The sequence below is a fragment of the Camelus dromedarius genome, chromosome 2 (genome assembly GCF_036321535.1).
Source record: "Camelus dromedarius isolate mCamDro1 chromosome 2, mCamDro1.pat, whole genome shotgun sequence".
Classification (NCBI taxonomy): domain Eukaryota; kingdom Metazoa; phylum Chordata; class Mammalia; order Artiodactyla; family Camelidae; genus Camelus; species Camelus dromedarius.
The window spans coordinates 85010966-85030365 of record NC_087437.1 but is presented as its reverse complement, the minus strand read 5'-3'; the positions used below and the strand labels follow the sequence as shown (position 1 = coordinate 85030365).

At 32.8% G+C, this 19400-nt stretch overlaps 1 long non-coding RNA gene across 7 annotated transcripts in view; it reads right to left on the bottom strand.

Annotated features, from left to right (window-relative positions):
- The window catches only part of LOC135323329 (uncharacterized), a 430798-nt gene that overhangs the window by 307023 nt on the left and 104375 nt on the right, over positions 1-19400 (bottom strand). For all 7 annotated transcript variants that reach the window (XR_010384767.1, XR_010384770.1, XR_010384765.1 and 4 more), the window contains exons 6-7: positions 3853-3935; positions 416-506 (exon numbers count right to left, since the gene is read on the bottom strand). This is a non-coding gene — a long non-coding RNA (uncharacterized LOC135323329). The remainder of the gene's footprint in view (positions 1-415; positions 507-3852; positions 3936-19400) is intronic.

Here is a 19400-nt window from a genome sequence, read left to right as displayed (position 1 = left end):
CTTTATTTATAAATTTAAGTCATTGCAATATTTTGGTTGCAGTTCAAAAATGAAATATTGAAATTTATATCTGGATAAATTATAAAGTTACTATTTTTCCCTTATTTCTTATCTCTCTGTGCTGTTCCATTTCCTTTATTTAAATTTTTTGTTTATAATGTTTGTGCATATATTTTATTATTACAAAAGTTTGGTTACTCTTCCTCAGAGTCGTTTTAAAAATCCCAGTGAGACAGAATTGAATGACCTGGGTGCTGGGCTCTGTACTTCATCTCTTATCCATGGCTTCCTTTTAAGATTTAAGGAATTGTTTCCTCTTGCTCTTCTATTAGACTAGAAGCAATTAAAAGCAGGAAGGAAAATCCTTTCTGTCCCAGAAATACTTGACAAATAGAAATAATAAATTTGTACTTACCGAGTGACGAAACTTTCTAGTTTTCCACAAGTCAGCTAACCCAGATAGTCTCATGATGTTTCATTTTAAAAAATTGTCCAATGAATGATTTCTGTCAAATGAATCATGAAAATATATTTAGTTGCATGTATGTGTGTCCTCAAAACAATGCTGTCAGTCTGTGATACACAGAAGAAGACCAGTTTATCAAATATCATCTTTTAATTCATGCCTCCAAGCCTTGTGCCTGCTTCATATGAAATATTAAACAAATGTTGAATAAAAGAATGGATTAATATTTTCCCTGATTTCCTGGTCACTCTGTCCAGAAGTTTCCTTTTCTTTTATGAATGCTTACATGATTTTTACCATTAATATTTTAATCTGTTGCTTTGTACTGATGTTAACTGCAATTTTACTATCATTATCATGTATTATTATTATTGCTATTATTATTACTATTATTGCTATCCTATAGTGTAAGATCTAGAAGTAATCATTCACCGTCACTTTATAAACTACTGTTTATAAATTATGATGTGCATGCAGTATAATGAAATCTAAGTTTAACAGAATGTCCATTTTTCCTTACAGCATAACAAAGTACTGTATTATTACTTATTTTAGACTCCTGCATTGAGGAATTTGTTTATATCCCCAGAAGCACTGATGGAGATGCTGGGAAATGAAAGGAATCCAATGAAGGATATGTTACTGACAGATTATTACCATATACAACTGGATCTTGATTTTAATGCAGACATTTGGGACATATGTATAAGATGCTTCAACATTATGCTACCATGAAGGAGAAAATTGGCATAGTCGTTGTCCAAATGTGGTATGCACGAGACTAGTGAATTCTAAAGGGACATGGATTGAGCACCAGAAGTATCTGTAATAATATCTAAAGAATGGGAAACACTTCTTACAGTAATTTAAAGAGAGAGAGAAGAAAAGCTGTGGTTATAGTGACCTTTCAACCATAAGGATCTTAAACTTCACATCAGGGAAGTCAACCTGCTTTCCAAAGATAAACATTCAATTTAGACAGCTAATTATGATTAATAGGAGCATGATGTATAAAACTTACTCCTGTCCTGATCATTTTCATATTTGCCTATATCTATCCTAAGACAAATTTTATTAGAATTTAATTATTTATAATTATACATATAATATATATGATACATATTTATTTGATATAACATATTTAAATATATAAATATATAATATATAATCATTTTATATAATCTATAATATATATTATAGATTAAATATATGATTTTAATATAGTTTATAAATATATTTAAAATAAATTTAGTATTTATATTAGTCATTTAATTTATCCTTAAACATTTCCTCTTGGTGGTAATGGACTAAGAGAAAAAAACTAATTACTTTTTTGAGTTACATTGATTTTCCTTGCCTTGAAATCACAACTTTGCATTAACATCATCATAATATTGAAATGTGTCAATATGTTTCAATTGAATCTTACATAGTTAACCTTATTTGCTCAACTGATTTATTGAAAGTGATTTCTTTTTAATAACGTCTTGCTAATTTTCTTAATGGCTTCACTTCAGAATCTATCTGAATCATTTAACACGTTTTGCTTTTAGCTCTAAATGTGCTAGCTTTTCACCATTACGAACATTATGTGTATCTGAACAAATAACAAGAAAATCTGAATGAATGAGCAAGTTTTTTCATATTTCTACAATTCTTTATGAATATTTCTATTATCATGTAGTACCACATAGTATTATAATTATCTCTTTATCTGTCATCCATTTTTACTTGGCAGTGGATATCATAGAATCAACATAATTCTTTATTCTTCTTTGCAACTTCAGCATCTGATAAAAAGATTCCAAATAGCTAATGTATAAATAATTATTGAAGGATAGAAAGAATGAATGAATAACTAACAGCCACTTTAAATCATCTGCTGGTTAAGAATGTTACCCTTTTATTGAAATAGAGTAGAATATCTATGGATTTGCTTTGAGAATTATTGCCTGTCTGTAACACAAGGCTACCATCTGTCTAGGTGAAAAAGAAATCATTTTGCTGGTACCCAGCTTAAAAACACAATTTAAATATATGGACTGTCCAGATAAGCCAACTCATAGATAATACAAATGTTAATATTTATGTCAAAGCATTCAGTTGAACATGAAATGGTAATGTATCTTGTAGACAATATTATTTAGGGGTTGCAAATTAGCAGTGGAATGTACATAAACATATCTTTTCTTTAGCCTGTAGAATGTTTAATATTCTTCGAATTTAAATACTTGTAGTTGGGACAACGTGCTTTGGTTCACCTCTAACACTACCAGTCTGTTTTGAAGTATAAATTCTAAAGCTGCTTCACAGACTTCCTTTTCCTTCTTGGTCACTGATGTAATCTGAATTTGTAAATTTGTGACACCCTGAATACTATTCAATGCCAAAGTAAATAGTTATTTACTACTTCACTCTAATGCCTCATTTTAACAGACTTAACCTGTGGTTTCCATGTCACATAAACAATCTTATTCCACAGCATTTCCTTGCGAGTATCATTTAAAGTTTATTTCATGTCATTTTATGAAAAGCAATCTTAGAGATCAAAATACATGTACTGCAAAAGTACTGCAATACAGAAAATATTTACAAAACACAATTAAAGAATAAAAACATGAAGGTGAATTTCCTCTTTTTTAATGTGTCATATCCGAATGTTTTCAATACTCTGGTTCTCAGCTGGAGTGATTTTTGCCTTCCAGAGGACATCTGGCAGGTCTGGAGACTTTGTCATATCTAGGAAGGGGATGCCATTGGCATTTACTAGGATGATCCAAAAATCCTACAATGCGCAGAACAGCCCCTTTCCCCACCCTGACAAAGTTATCCAGTCCCAAATGTCGATGATGCTTAGGTACGGAATCCTTGCTGTAGAGTAGATAATATCAAGGTATTTATTACATTTGCCAAGTGTCTAATCCTCTATATATCTCTTTGGAAAAATAAAAGAAAAAAAAAACACAGTTCTCTGTTTAAACTTACTATCTATGCAAAAAGAATAAACTGATATGCAGAAAACAGTGACAACCCTTTATTACCAACCAACCAATTATGTTGAATTAATAAGGCAGATTTAGCCTGTACCAAGAGAAAATCAATTGTTGGGAATCTTAAAACAAACTGCCTTTTTTTTTCTCCTTTAATAAAAAGTATGGAAGAAGAAACTGCTGGTATTATTTTGGCTGCTCAGCAGTGGCAACCTTATTACAGCTCCCCGTGCCTTTGCTTCATGGGCTCAAGGTTGCTGCTGCCTCTTTAGGCAAGAGAATGATGGAAGAGGGGAGAAAAAGGTGTGTGTGTCAGGCGGTTGTGCCATTGGTAATCATTCTCTTTTACCAAGAAAAATGAACTTTCCCAGAAGCTCCCAGCCTATTTTTACTTACATTTTAGTAGCCAGAAGTACATCACATGATAAGGGACGCTGGGAACGCAATTACTCAGATTTTCAAACTCAATAGTGCAGGGACTGTGAAGAAAATAGTTAAGCCTGTGTTAACAGCAAGTTTCTGCTACAAATAGATACATTTGTGTTACAGCTTACAGAAGGAATAAGAGTTTTGCTTTCAACTGAAAAAAAAGAGGGATCTGAGTTATATGCAAATACTTATCCAAAATGGATAATAAAGGATAAAAGCAAGACAGCTTCCCACACAAGCACTACAGACCCAAAGCTTGGCAAATTTGTAATCATAGAAAACATTGTGTCTTTATTCTTAATTTAAAGCAACAGAAAAATGTGACAATAAAATACATGTTTATATATACTGCCACATATTTACTTTAATAAGTTTTAGAATTAATTTGATCAATTTACCTTTCAAAAATGTTTGTATTTTTCCTTCATAATGCACACAAAAACAAATACTTTATAATAAAACCTAATCAACTGTCAATCAATCTGAATCTCTTAATCAAGTCTTACTGTTTCTGATGAATGATGTTAACTGTGTATGTGACTCTGTTGAATAGCTTATGTTCTTGATTAAAAAAAAAACAGTCAACTCAAAAACATGTAAGGGCAGCATATAGTCCCATATTAAACCCTTTGCTTATCAAGAACCAAAAAAGCCTTATGTCTGCATTTTACTATACACCTGTTTCCTGTTTTCTGCATCTCAGGGAAAAAAATCTCATCTCAAGATCCCACTGGCATAGGTCTCTATTCAGTGGAAAAGCAGCTGTAATGACTCCAAAGAAAAATCAAAAATGAAGATGGTAAAGGTCAAAGCCACTGATAGGAGTCTTACTCCCACAGGAAATGCAGGTTCTGTAATATCAATCAAAGTTCCCTGAGAGGGTTCACTTTACTGATGCCTCCTTTGGTGTTGCTATGGCCTTCGTTGCTAGGGAACTACCCAGTCAAAACCATTTCCTAAAGGAATGGCCTGGTATTAGTGCTGAATCATGACCTGAAAAGAGTAGTAATATCATTTAATACTTCCCAGAGGCTACCAATCCTTGTTCCACTTTCAGCTCAGTCAGATTAAAAAACAAACAAACAAAAAACAGTTGTTCAAAACAGAAGTCAATTTGAGATGGCCTCAAGTAGAAGATTTGTGTGTCACGTTATTAAAACATTTTATATTTTAGCAGTCAGTTCTTATAAACTTGATCAAGAAACAATGCAGTATTCAGAGATTTGAGGGCATAATACTTATTTGAAGGAAGTAGCAAATCTTTTTTCATAATTGTGTCTAAAGGATGCTTATGTTAAAGCAAAAAGTGGACACATTTTGAACCATAATAAGTTATAAGAAATTTAAGATTATTGATTATTGATTCTCTTTAGCTATCTTGAAGAACTATTTTCTTTACAATCCAAAATGTAATCATTGTTTAAAAATCACATCTTAAAAAAAAAAATCTGTGCTCTCTGACTCTACAGTTCTTTCAAATGAAACATGGTTCCATCATCTGATTTATACTTCACCATGAAATTGTTCACTATATGTCCTTTTCCACCACCAAAAATATTATAACCATCAGGAATTGTTAACAATTGGTCACCTGATAATCAGAATTCAAAATGACATAAACTTTTGGTCCTACTGAAACTCATTAACTATTTCAATACAAATCATGAACATTAGAATCTCAACTAATAATTTTTCAAATTTGATTACAACATTTTAAATGTCTCCTTTGAATTTATATAATAGTCACAAAGCAATTTCATAGACTGAAATACTCTGATTAAAAAGCATCGGTCATGACAAACCTACAGCCAGCATAGTACTCAACGATGAAAAACTCAAAAGCTTCCCACTAAAATCTGGGACAAGACAAGGATGTCCACTATCACCACTCCTATTCAACACAGTCTTGGACGACCTAGCCACAGCAATCAGGCAAAAGAGAGAAATAAAAGGGATCAAAATTGGAAAAGAAGGGGTAAAAGTGTCACTATATGCCGATGACATGTTACTATATATAGAAAACCCTAAAAGGTCCACACAAAAACCACTAGAGCTGATTGAAGAATTCAGCAAGGTAGCAGGTTACAAGATTAACGTTCAAAAATCATTTGCATTTCTTTACACTAATGATGAATCCACAAGGAAAAAAAAGTAAAGAAACAATCCCCTTTAAAATAGCACCCAAAGTAACAAAATACCTAGGAATAAATCTAACCAAGGAGGTGAAAGAATTATACACAGAAAACTATAAACCATTGATGAAGGAAATTAAAGAAGACTTAAAAAAATGGAAAGATATCCCATGCTCCTGGATTGGAAGAATCAATATTGTTAAAACGGTGACACTGCCCAAGGCAATCTACAGATTTAATACAATCCCTATCAAATTACCCAGGACATATTTCACAGAACTAGAACAAATCAAAATAAAATTTATATAGAACCATCAAAGACCTAGAACTGACAAAGCATTACTGAAGAGAAAGAAAGAGGCTGGAGGAATAATTCTCCCAGACTTCAGACAATACTATAGAGCTACAGTCATCAAGACAGCATGGTATTGGTACCAAAACAGACATATAGACCAATGGAACAGAATAGAGAGCCCAGAAATGAACCCACAAACTTTTGGTCAACTGATCTTCAACAAAGGAGGCAAGAATATACAATGGAATAAAGACAGTCTCTTCAGCAAATGGTGTTGGGAAAACTGGACAGCAGCATGTGAAGCAATGAAGCTAGAACACTCCCTTACACCATACACAAAAATCAACTCAAAATGGATCAAAGACTTAAACATAAGACAAGATACAGTAAAACTCCTAGAAGAAAATAGACACAAAACATTGCCTGACATACATCTCAAAAATGTTCTTCTAGGACAGTCTACCCAAGCAATAGAAATAAAAGCAAGAATAAACAAATGGGACCTAATGAAACTTACAAGCTTCTGCACAGCAAAGGAAACCATAAGTAAAACAAAAAGACAACCTACGGAATGGGAGAAAATTTTTGCAAATGAAACCAACAAAGGCTTGATCTCCAGAATATATAAGCAACTCATACTACTTAATACCAAAAAAAAACCCAAAAAAACCCAATCCAAAAATTGACAAAAGACCTAAACAAGCAATTCTCCAAGGAATAAATACAAATGATCAATAGGCACATGAAAAAATGATCAATATCACTAATTATTAGAGAAATGCAAATCAAAACTACAATAAGGTATCACCTCACACCAGCCAGAATGGCCATCATTCAAAAGTCCACAAATGACAAATACTGGAGAGGCTGTGGAGAAAAGGGAACCCTCCTACACTGCTGGTGGGAATGCAGTTTGGTGCAGCCACTGTGGAAAACAGTATGGAGATTCCTCAAAAGACTAGGAATAGACTTACCATATGACCCAGGAATCCCACTCCTGGGCATATATCCAGAAGGAACCCTACTTCAAAAAGACACCTGCACCCCAATGTTCATAGCAGCACTATTTACAATAGCCAAGACATGGAAACAGACTAAATGCCCATCAACAGATTTCTGGATAAAGAAGCAGCAGTATATTTATACAATGGAATAGTATTCAGCTGTAAAAACTGACAACATAATGCCATTTGCAGCAACATGGATGTTCCTGGAGAATGTCATTCTAAGTGAAGAAAGCCAGAATGAGAAAGAAAAACACCATATGGTATCACTCATATACGTCATCAAAAAAAAAAAACCCCACAAACAAACATAAATACAAAACAGAAACAGACTCATAGACATAGAATACAAACTTGTGGTTGCCAAGGGGGCAGGGGGTGGGAAGGGACAGACTGGGATTTCTAAATGTAGAATAGATAAACAAGATTATACTGTATAGCACAGGGAAATATATACAAGATCTTGTGGTAGCTCACAGTGAAAAAAATGTGACAATGAATATATATATGTTCATGTATAACTGAAAAATTTTGCTCTACACTGGAATTTGACACAACATTGTAAAATGACTACAACTCAATAAAAAAGTGTTAAAAAAAAAAAGCATCTGTTATCAGTGTCTCTAAGTTTTACTGCAGTTTCTATAGTAAGAAGACTTAATTAACAAGGATACAACTTTATATGAGGACAAAAGCTAATTTTTTTCTCCCTATTGTCATCTTTTCAAAAAAATCAAAATTTTCCAAAACTCAGGGCTATTTAGTATATTTTTCATAATATAGTTGGAAAACTAAGCAAGGATTAAGAGTTAAAATTATGTGCTTCAGAACAAACTAAAATTATTTAGTAGAATGAACTAGTTCCTATGCTTTGCTCATGTTTCTATTTTTAATGTATTTGTTTCTTTCAGTGTCTCTCTTTTCCAAAGTTTCTTTAAAAAGGGAGTAAAGGCTTATTTTTCCACAAAATAATATTAGTTAAATAACAGAAAGAAATATGTCTATTTGAGTAATTTAAAGGGAACTTGTAATTGAAGAAGACCCCAAAGCCTGAGGAAATAAAAATGCTTTCAATAAAAGTTAAATATTAATTAGACTGCTGGCATAAATGGTTTACTTTATTAATATTCACTCCTTATGTTATTTTAATATGATGGTGCTATTCACTTGGAGGAAACCTAAACAAAAATTTTGGTCCAGTAAGGTATTGCATAAGGTAACATGTAATATTAAAAATTAAAAATACTACCATTAAACTTAAATTAGGTAGTTGTTCTTCTGACACAGAGGCTTAGAAAAATGGCCACCAAATGTGTGTTTTAAGGTAAATTGTAAATAGATCCAAGAAATTTGATCTGAACTGCACAGTGGTTTTTGATTTTTTAATTTTCTTCTATGCTTACCTTGCTATATTAATGTTCATTCTACTCTTAATTTCTCTAGTGATGCTAATCAGATTCTCAAGATAATTTTTAATGAAAACAATGAGGCTGACATATTTGTGCTGATATAAAATTGTCCCAATATATTAAACATTAAAAGTAAGATAGAGAATAATGTACAGAAGAGGAGTTTACGTACATGGAAAGAATGCATACTATTAGTCTTTTTCAGCAACTGTTACTTTATGTTGAGGTGAAGTGACAACATAGTAGGAGTACGTGTTTTGTGGTCAAATCGTAGGTGAATCTAATCTTTTCTCTGCCAGAAAATCTGGTTGGAGTCCTTATTTATAAGACTAGAATAATAAATAATAATAATAATAATAATAATAATAATAATAATAATAATAATAATAATAATAATAATAGTAATTCATATAATTATTATAATCAAATATGCATGTAAAACCGTTAGACATATTACGCATTTCTATTTGCTATGATTTCTCCAAGGTATATGACATTTACATCATCTTAATAGCACTCAGAAATTTAGTAAATAAATTAGATTTAATGTATAAGTAAAGATATTTTAGCACTGATAAAAAGAACTCATATGATTTCAGTCAATTTATGTTGCACTGACTAATCCTGAAAATGTATTTTTCCACTATGCTATTTGTGACAGAAAAGTTAGCCTAGTGATTGAGTTAGAAAACACTAGTAGCTAATATGAGACACTCCTTTTTCCTTTTCTGCCAAAGCTTATGGTAGCTTAGTATATGTATCAAACAAACAAATCAAATCAAATGTATGGTTACAAAAGGGGAGAGAGAATAGGGAGGAGCAAATTAGGAGCATGGAAAAAACAAATACAAACTACTATTTATAAAATAGAGAAGCAACAAGGATTTACTGTATAGCATATGGAATTATATCCAATATATTATAATAACCTATAATGAAATATAATCTGCAAAAAACCTGAATCACTATGCTGTACACCCGAAACAAACACAGTATTATAAATCAACTATACTTCAATAGAAAAAAAATACCCATGATGTTACATATATTAGCATGAAACACTTCCCTGTTATTCTCTTGATAACAAAACTGCTCATAATCATTTAAATAATTGATTATGGCTCCTTAAGATGTTTGTCCTATCAACAGTTTATTTTAGAGGCTCGATAGGAATGTTGGCTCCAGCTTTCAATGAGCTGCCCACAAGGTAAGGTCTTAATGTAATGAAAAGAAATGACTTCAGGTGTATATCAGAGAGGAATTATTTCAGTGGGATATCTACTTTTATTCCCAAATCCCATAGTTTCTCAAAAAAAAAAAAAAAAAACCAAACCTGGATATAAAACTGAATACAGGTTTTAAGGAAAAAAAAAATCTCCAATGTCAGTTTATTCTTTAAAATAGGCTGTAACCAACTTTGATTTGTTATCATTTGCACATATCACTCTTACTATGTTTAATTTACAGACACATGAGAAACTGAACTCAACTCTATGTAGCTTTGCTCTTTGAAGATAATACTTTAGGGCGATTTAGGTAGCTATTTTAGGGAGTCTGAGCAGCACCTTTTAGCTCAAAGATCATATGCACACTTTTTATTTTATACACCTATGAATAAACAGATGCTGCCAAAATGTCTATTTATGTACTACTAAGAAACTCCCCAGAAGTTTTAGTGGATACATTCTGCCTCTTCTTCTCTTATTCTATATTTTAGATATATAAAAATAGCATTTTACCTAAATACTATGAAGTTATACAAGATCTAAAATATTAGAGGTTACTGAGTTCATTATTTTCACCTAAATTTCTTCCATTTTATTATTAGCAATTTTAGTGGCAACTAACTTTTGTTCATTTAGTATCTGAAAAAAATTAATACAGCTGATTAATCACTGGTCAACTTAAACAGCTACAAATGGATCATTTGAGTTTATCTAAAAATATATGCCCTTTAATAGAATTAATAGACATTTATAGAAAATATGACTGAGAAACCCTGACATTTAACACACCTGCAAAAATACCTATGTGTCTGAAATCTATATATTTATATTACACATCCAAAGAGACATGACAGAATACACGCTACAAAATATGCAGATGGTTTATGGTGTGTGATGGTTATTTTATGGCTGGTCATGGGGAGCCCAGATTAAACATTACTTCGGGGTGTATCTCTGAGGTTTTTTCTAGATGAGATTAGCATTTGAATTGATGGACTTGATAGACTGCCCTCCACAATGTGGGTGGACATCACCAAATCCTTTGAGGACCATAGTAGAACAAAAAGCAAATAAATTTGCCCGTTTTTTCATGCCTCACTGATGTTTCACATCTCATCTCATTTTCTGTTGCCCAGTGACTGACACTTTTGTCTACCTTGGTTCTCAAGGTTGAAGAACTGCAAACTTGTTTGAAGAACTGCAAACTTGGAACGTCAACTGAATTATACAACTCTCCTTGGTCTGAAGGTTGCAGATGACCGATCAGAGGGCTTAGCCTCCATAATCTGTGAGTCATTTCTTCACGATAAATCTCCCTTCAAATGCACAAAATAATTTGAATTCTATTGATTCTGTTTCTTTGGAGAGCCCTCATGGTTTGGGATAGGAATCCAGATACATTTTTGACCCAGCATTTTTTTATATTTCAAGACCGTCCTTCTTCCACTATACATTAGTGTTGCTTTTCTCACGTATCTGGAGACTGCATATGTGTGGGCCTGTTTCTGAATTCTCACTTATATGTCATTATTTATTTTTGGACCATTTTTCAATTTCTATGTCCCTTTCTTTTCTCACCCAAAAAAATGGTGGATGGTCGTACTTACTTCGTAAGGTTGTTAAGAGGTACTAATCAGTTAATATGTTTAAACTACAATTAAGATTCCCTGGAGTAACTGTTAAGTGTGCTAGTAAGATTGGATAATAATGAGAATCATTACAATCATTATCATCATCGTCATCTGTTTTCTCACAATCTCTTCCCCAAGATCTTGAAGATAATTCTCCTTATCTTCCAAGATAGAAGCAATTACTTAATTATATATTTAATTCACAGCAAAATGTAGTCTACTTTATATCTACTTTATAAAATTGTGGGTTTTTTTTTTTCACTGCCTGGGGAAACTTCATCTCCAATTTCTTTCTTCTTGTGTTGGACTGCAGTATCTTTGTATAGGCAAAATACTGTTTTCTCTTTAATTACTCATCATTGCATAAATAATTTAAAAAAAACCCAGCCATTAGAAAATGTCTATTGAAAGAGGGATGAGCACATTATTTCAAGTCACTTAAAATTTTTTTCTCATAGAATAGGGCTTATGTAAGAGTAAAATTAGCTTTTACTTCTTTCCAATTAATGGACATGGGCAGCTAGAGATTATTTGCAATATGAATATTCTTTTCCCTTCTGCTGTCAAGACACAGAGTTCTTATACATATATGGATATATGTGTGATGCCTGATTTATGACTAGATCTCTGCTTCAGGGAGCCAGGCTGGGTCCAAGAAACTCCAGATAACAACAGGTGTACTTCCTTTATTCCAAACAAGGAATTTAGTGTCTTTATCTCAAGGATCAACACTCACCCTAAAGATTTTTTTTGTCTGAAACAAAACAAAAATAATTGTGCTACCACTGAGTCCCTTTTCCATAACTTCTTATTTTAGCCTTCTCTTGTATGACTCCCACACTACCACCACTTTATTTTAATATTTGCATTTGTACAAACATTGCATATATACACATAAACATATGCATATTATCTGGCTGTTTTATTTTGTTCTAGGTAAATTGTTTCATTTTATTATTTTTTGTGCATGATTTCTAGGAAGAGAAGGGACATTTTAATTTTAGGACCCCATCTGCAAACCAGAAATAAAACTCACTTTACATGATCAAACCAGGGAAAAATAAAATACATAATATTTAAATTTTGGTGAGATGATTATATTTTAAAGGTTTATACTGTAATAGACACTTTACTTTTCCATCAAATGTCATCTTGTAGATATCTAAATTATTTTTATATGTGAGTTTGCCATTCTAAAAGGAACCATAAGATATGGGTACATGCTGTGTCACCTGGCACTGCCTGTAGGTTAAGAAGTATGCAGACACTCTGCATGAAGGTAATTTGTTCCTTTTACTTTACATATTAATGAAATCAACTGGAAATGCAGAAGTAGCAAATTATACCTTGTATCACATCCCTGTTAAATCACATACAGAGTAAGCATATCATACATTTTGAAAGTAAGCTAATCATTTTTTGAAAGAGACCTTACATAATTTTCCTACATGTCAACATCTTGATTCATATAGTTTATCAAAATAAATTCTTCTTGCCTAAAATCACCTAAGACACATCACAAATCCAGGACACTTCTATATTTTGCTAGAATTAAAACTTTTTAAACTTCTTCTTATGATAAGGGAATTTTACTCTGACATACCCAGTTCTCTGATGGTTCACAGTGCTGTAAAATTACAGTGGTTGATTGAGTTCACTACGTTTAGAAATGTTATAAAAGTAACTGGCCCCAAAAGTTTAACCGTGGTCTCTGTACCAAAGCATATAGGGTTTGCCAGCAATAGAGAATGATAAAACAAACTCTTAAACGTGGTCTATGTCTTATATGTATGAGCAAACCAAATTATCTTAAGATAGTTTAAAATATATAATAATCTTTTAACCACATGCTACAGATATCATTTATCAAAAAATTCTGAGAATATATTTATAGCATGATGAGTTTTTCTGAGAGATCCTCCATAGCTCAGTGGTCAATCATTGGACCAAGAGGCCCAAAGATCTATCACTTTAAATCAGTTTGTGCCAGATTACTATAAAAAACAATCCAGACACAGTTGAATTGTGAAGCAAATAATCAATTTCCTTTCCTTAAAAAGGATCCTGCAAAATATAATATTTGTACTTGCTTATAAATTCAGGTGAAAGGAGAACATTATAAATCACTGAGGCACAGACAAAATAGCTGCTCCTGTAGTAACACAAGGGAGGGAGAGAAAAGTCTGTTCTGTAGAACTGGTCAGTTCTAGAATTCAAAAAGGGACAAAGAGAAAAAAGCAATTAAAACATATCTCTATTTATATAGCCATTTTATTATAAATGATTTGTTGTTTAAATTAACTGTATAATGTTAGGAAGAAAATGCAAGTAGTACTAGCATTCAGGACAGAAGTAAACCAGTAATACAAGCTAAATATGACATCCCTTATCTCATAACATATAAATACAAAGTAATTCTCAAACTCGTTTTTATATCAATTTATAATTATCTGTTTTATATAAAGCTCTATGTTTTTATTTAAAATAAATCTACATTGGATTTAATTCTGATTTTTAATGTAAATTCACATTCATGAAACTTAATTTTAATTTTCACTAAACCTTATTTTTGAAAAGAAATTCATTTTTATGCTTATTGCATAAAAGATGAAACAACCAGAGCGAAGTGTTTAGATACTTAGGAAAAGAACATTAAGTAATTACTTTTTTTTACTATATATTTTTCAGGTGTGCAGTATTGTAATTTGACATCTGTATATACCACTACTTAAGCAATTTAAAATTTTTTGAGAGTCAAAAGATAGTAGTTGTAATGGGAACCATCACATATTTATAGAATTCTCTAAAATACTGTTAGTTGCTTAGATTGAGTTTATTTTAAGCATAATATTTTTAATTGAACGTTATTTTGCAGAAATGTCAAGGTAAAGAACTGAATTTAAGTGCTGAAAATGTAGTATGTTAAACATATTCTTGACGGTTTTAATTACATTTCTTGATTCAAAGGACCTAGTGGGAAGTAAAAATTTTAAAGTGTGATTTATAACAAAACCCTTGATGAGTGCTAAGTACAATTCAGGAAAAATATATGGATTTTTATAAAATTCTCCATTTAATGCCTTTCAGATAGATTTTAATTTCTTAACGTGATTAAAAAAAACTAATACTCAACGGAACACTGGACTCTAGATACTAACTAGTCTATAACTAATTTTTCCAGTAAACAGAATGAAAAATAAAGCAGATAATTGGTGTAATCTTCATCCACATTATAAGTGATCAGAACAAGTTCCTGCCTTTGAATACTTTTGTTTTCATCTTAATGAGTATGCTCATTTTTTGCTTCAGCTCCAACATATAAGAAGCTTAGAAATTGTTTCTCCTGTTCTTACAAGAAAAAGTCGACTATTCTGGGACTCACTGAGACCTGGGGTCCCACGGCAAACCACTGTGCCCAAAATCTGGAGAGACAGGAGCACCTGTGGTTATGCAGGAGCTGAGTTATTGTTCTGCTCACCTGGAGCAGAAACCACCGGAGCTAAAAAACTGGTAGGAACATGTAAGTGGTCACTTTGAGGAACTGCTGGAGGCTGAATGTGGACTGCATTTAGAGTGAGAATCTCCTGGGGGCCATAGTCTTGGGAGAACCCCTTTCACATCCATGAATTTCCCCTTCTGGGACACCATCAGGTTATAAAGATGAGAATCAGAGAAAGATCCCTTCTAGGCTCTGGAATGCAGAAGAGGAAAGTAACCATTGTAAAATACACATATAATCTTTTATATAAAAAAGGCCTACATTCCAGGGGAAAGGACTTTGCTAGAAGACAGCGCTGAAATGTACTGGTAGCTGGGGAAGGGAATTCCTCCCTATTCAAGCTACCTTCAAACTTTCTGTCTCACCTAAGGGAGGAGAAAAGAAAACCACAGTCAACAAAAGTAAAAGCTGCAGGGCTACAGATTGGGAATGCTTCATCCAAAGAAAGAAGCAAGGGATAGAAAAAAAAACTACCTACTCCAATAGAGATACATTGCTTGAGACACTCTTCTGAGACATATACCCACTGGTAGACTGAGATTTAATCAGATTATATAATTATCCTACTTTCCTACATCTGCCACACCGACAAGGTTCTATTAATAATAACTTGCAGCTGAAAAACTGCAAGAAACACATTCTTTCTCAGTTTTCTATTTAGTATCTTTGATTTATACGGTTTATATATTTTTCAGACAAGTATCCCTGGTTTCCACTCAAACCTTGGGATATGATAGAACACAAGTGATTATTTATAACAAAATAAAGTCATAACAGAGCAAAGAAGATGAATACAGGTGCTGAAGGCAGATGCAATATTGTGTCAGGGTTAAATATTTTCAAATGTTAACCTCCAGGCAAAGAGTCAAGATGTGGGGTTCACTAGCATCATCTTTATTAGTATGGTTCACAAACTGAGTGTCTGTGATTATATATGGTATATATTGCATATTTTATTCTCTATGCCATAAGGATAGAGTTGTCCATCTCTATCCTCTATTACTAAACACCTATTATCCCAATGGTGGCAATTTTTCAGTTATTAATCTCCCAGCTCCAAATCCACCCTTCTATACTCTGCTCTGTGAAACTGCCACTGGGCTTCAGTAAACCATATTTTTGCTTTGCCAGATGGCTCCCTGTTAGTCTCCGAAGATAGGGCATTCTGAAAGGAGGCTTCAAAGCTAAAGGAGGAAAAAGATTTCTCCTCTTTTCTCTCTGCTACTTACGGGTTTTTCTGTGGGCTTACAGACTCCTCACTGTTCTTTTGAGGGCTACACCTGCAATGTTCCTTCATTCTTTATAGACGCTCCTTTTTGTGGCAGGAGATGGATCCAGTTTGCAGGTTTTCCAGCACTTACAGACATCTACATCAGACCCCAGCAGCAGCCAGCTGGTGCCACCTCTCCAAAGGTCTATGCCCCAAGCCAGCGGGGCACCTTTCTAGGGTTCAGAGACACCTCATCAAAGGAGCATTACCCTCTCTTCCAGGTTAGAGTTTGAGCTCCATGGAGCCCTTCTCTAATTCTTACACTTTAATAATTGCCCCCTCTTGCCTTTTTTTCTTCAGATCTAAGAGGGTACCTACTCCCTGCAATTGCCACCTCCTTGATACCTTAAAGTTCTCTTATTATCCTTGAAGTCACCTAGTCAACAAAAGTATACCTAATTAACACTTTGTAAAACGCTGATGTCTGTCTGCTAGAATAGCTGGTGTACTCCCCTTTTCAATACTGGATAATGGCTGATGTATCCACCATCGCAGAGCATGTTGTCACTGCTAGAGACTGTGGAGTTGAGACTTTAACTTAAGATCCAAATCATTCTAAAACTCAGTTCTTTCAACCATACACTACTACACTGGATATGGCAAAGACAGGGAACCTAGACCGATGATACTTGGAAGAAAAGGCAACCGGCCATTTGATATTGTGGTGGTTTATCCATAGGTGCCTGGATCTTAGCTACCAAACTGTAGTTAAACATACAGCAAAGCAAATAAAGAAAAAAAACTGAGATGCATATTAACAAAGTAAACTCATGTTAGAGTCTCCATTGTAAGAATTACGGTGCTCAAAAATGGGTTAATACTGAATGATTATTTTTGAGACTTTTGTACATATCTAGGAAAAGAGCGCTATTTTGAGACACACACAAATGAAAATAATAAAAAAAAATTTTGCCCAAAATGTGGGATTGGAGTAAATGAAATAGCTCTATTTAAGTCAATACCATTTGGAAAACATAGGAGTGAAACTGTGAGTGCAATCTGGAAAGGATGCAGAAACTCAAAAGCAGACAGGGTTTGAGAAATATTTTTTTCAGGGAGATAGTAACAGTATTGTAAATCTGAAAAGTTACTTTAAAATAGTTCATATAATAGTTCATTTGTATCCTTAATTTATCTTTGGTCCTTTCCTTTCTGTAGAAAAGATAAAAAATAAAAACTCCATAGGAAAAATAAATAAACAGCATCCTTTCTTACAATGCACACAGTGTGTTTAGTTCTAGTAACAGTTTAACCAACGATGTTTGTTAATATTAGTCTATATTGCAGGAGAATAATCAGGAAGCCAATGGGGCTCTGAGTCCTTTCACACTGAGGAGAGTCTCACAGCTAGTGAGAGAGCAGTGAGATCTTTCAAGGGTCTATGACCACCTACAACTTTGCTGGTTATCTTAGAAGCCAATCTCTTTATCAGTAACTTACTGAATAAAATTATTTCTTCCACTTTCTTTTCAGAGTATGCTTTGTTGATGGCAAATTTTAATTACACTATACATTGGAAGATGTGTATCTTATTTCACTTAGTAGTCTATTCAGTTCTCCAACATGGAGGGGCCACGCCTTTCTTATTTTAGAATCGACCACTACTTAGCATAGAATTTAGCACACAATGAGACTCAAGTACACTAGTTGAAAACAGAAATTTGGCTCTATCATTGGGCTTGAAGGAATCAGAAAGATCATTTAATTAACTAAAATATATAATGTTATAGAAAAAAAGGTATATTTTAAAGAAAACAGCATGTTAGATATGATGTGGCCTGCAATCCACTTTAGCAACTAGTGGCTGACTAACGATGAAATCCTAATCCTAGTCTGAGGGGACGTATATTTAACCTTTCATTATTAATGTATATGATACATAAAGTTCATATATAGACTTATCTTTTCCTTTGTAAATCTTTACATATACTTTTCAGTGTATCCTTCTGCCTCAATTTAATTATGTACCTTTGCAATGATCACTTGAGTTAAATCCTATGAGTTAAAATTTCAGAATTTATTTGTGTAATATTTTCTATTTTTAAATAAATTTCAATTATTGTACCTTAATGAAACATGGGGAATAATTTCATAATTGTAAGTCCTATTGTTTTATCTCTGTCACAATTAGGAATGTATTATACAACAGAAAGACCACCAAAGGGGTTTAAAACGCAATTGCAGCATGTGTTTTATTAGCACTTGAATTATTTGTCTATTTCTCCCTTTAAAATTATATTATTTCTAATTAACATAATGTATGCTTACTGATTTAATAGTGCTCAAACCTCACTAAGGACAGCGATGTTAAAAATTGATGTATTCCTTTTGTACTTTTTCACATTGTATTCATTTCCATAAATTGGGATCAGTTATACATGCTATTTTACAATTGGATTCTTTTATGTAAAATAAAACTAATTCCTAAATAAATAACTATGGAACTAAATCATTTTCTGAAAATCAACTATTTAAATTTTATTTTTCCATTGGTATAAAATCTACTTCAGTGAATATCTTAGAAACTGCAATTTAGTAACTACTGTCTTACTTTGATGAATTCCTAGAAGAAAAATGCATAGGTCAAAGTGTTTTCCTGTTTTAAAATGCAGTGAGTAATACCAGATTCATTTCATAAAAATGATCAATTCATATTTCTACCAGTAGTTCTGAGATACACTCATTAAAGCTGTATCAATCTTTGGAACTTTATAAAAAATGTATTTTATACCTTTTACTATCATTGTCTTTGCACATCTTTTCTCATGTTTATTAGGGTGTTTCTTTTTGTTACTGTGAATATTGTTCAAATAACTTTCCCAACCTCAATTGGTTTTATTTTAATGGCTTTATCAAGTTATAAGATTTATTTAGCTCCAAAGCACTCAAGCAGCCATTCACACACTCTTTCCCCCTATGCTGCTGGACTCCAATGAGTTCAGTGACCTTGAACTCCCATAAGATGAAAGCAGCTTGGCCCTTTAATCACTGCTTGAGGGGAAGACATCCACTAGCTAGGAATATCTGTTTGGGGATAAATGTGTTCAAG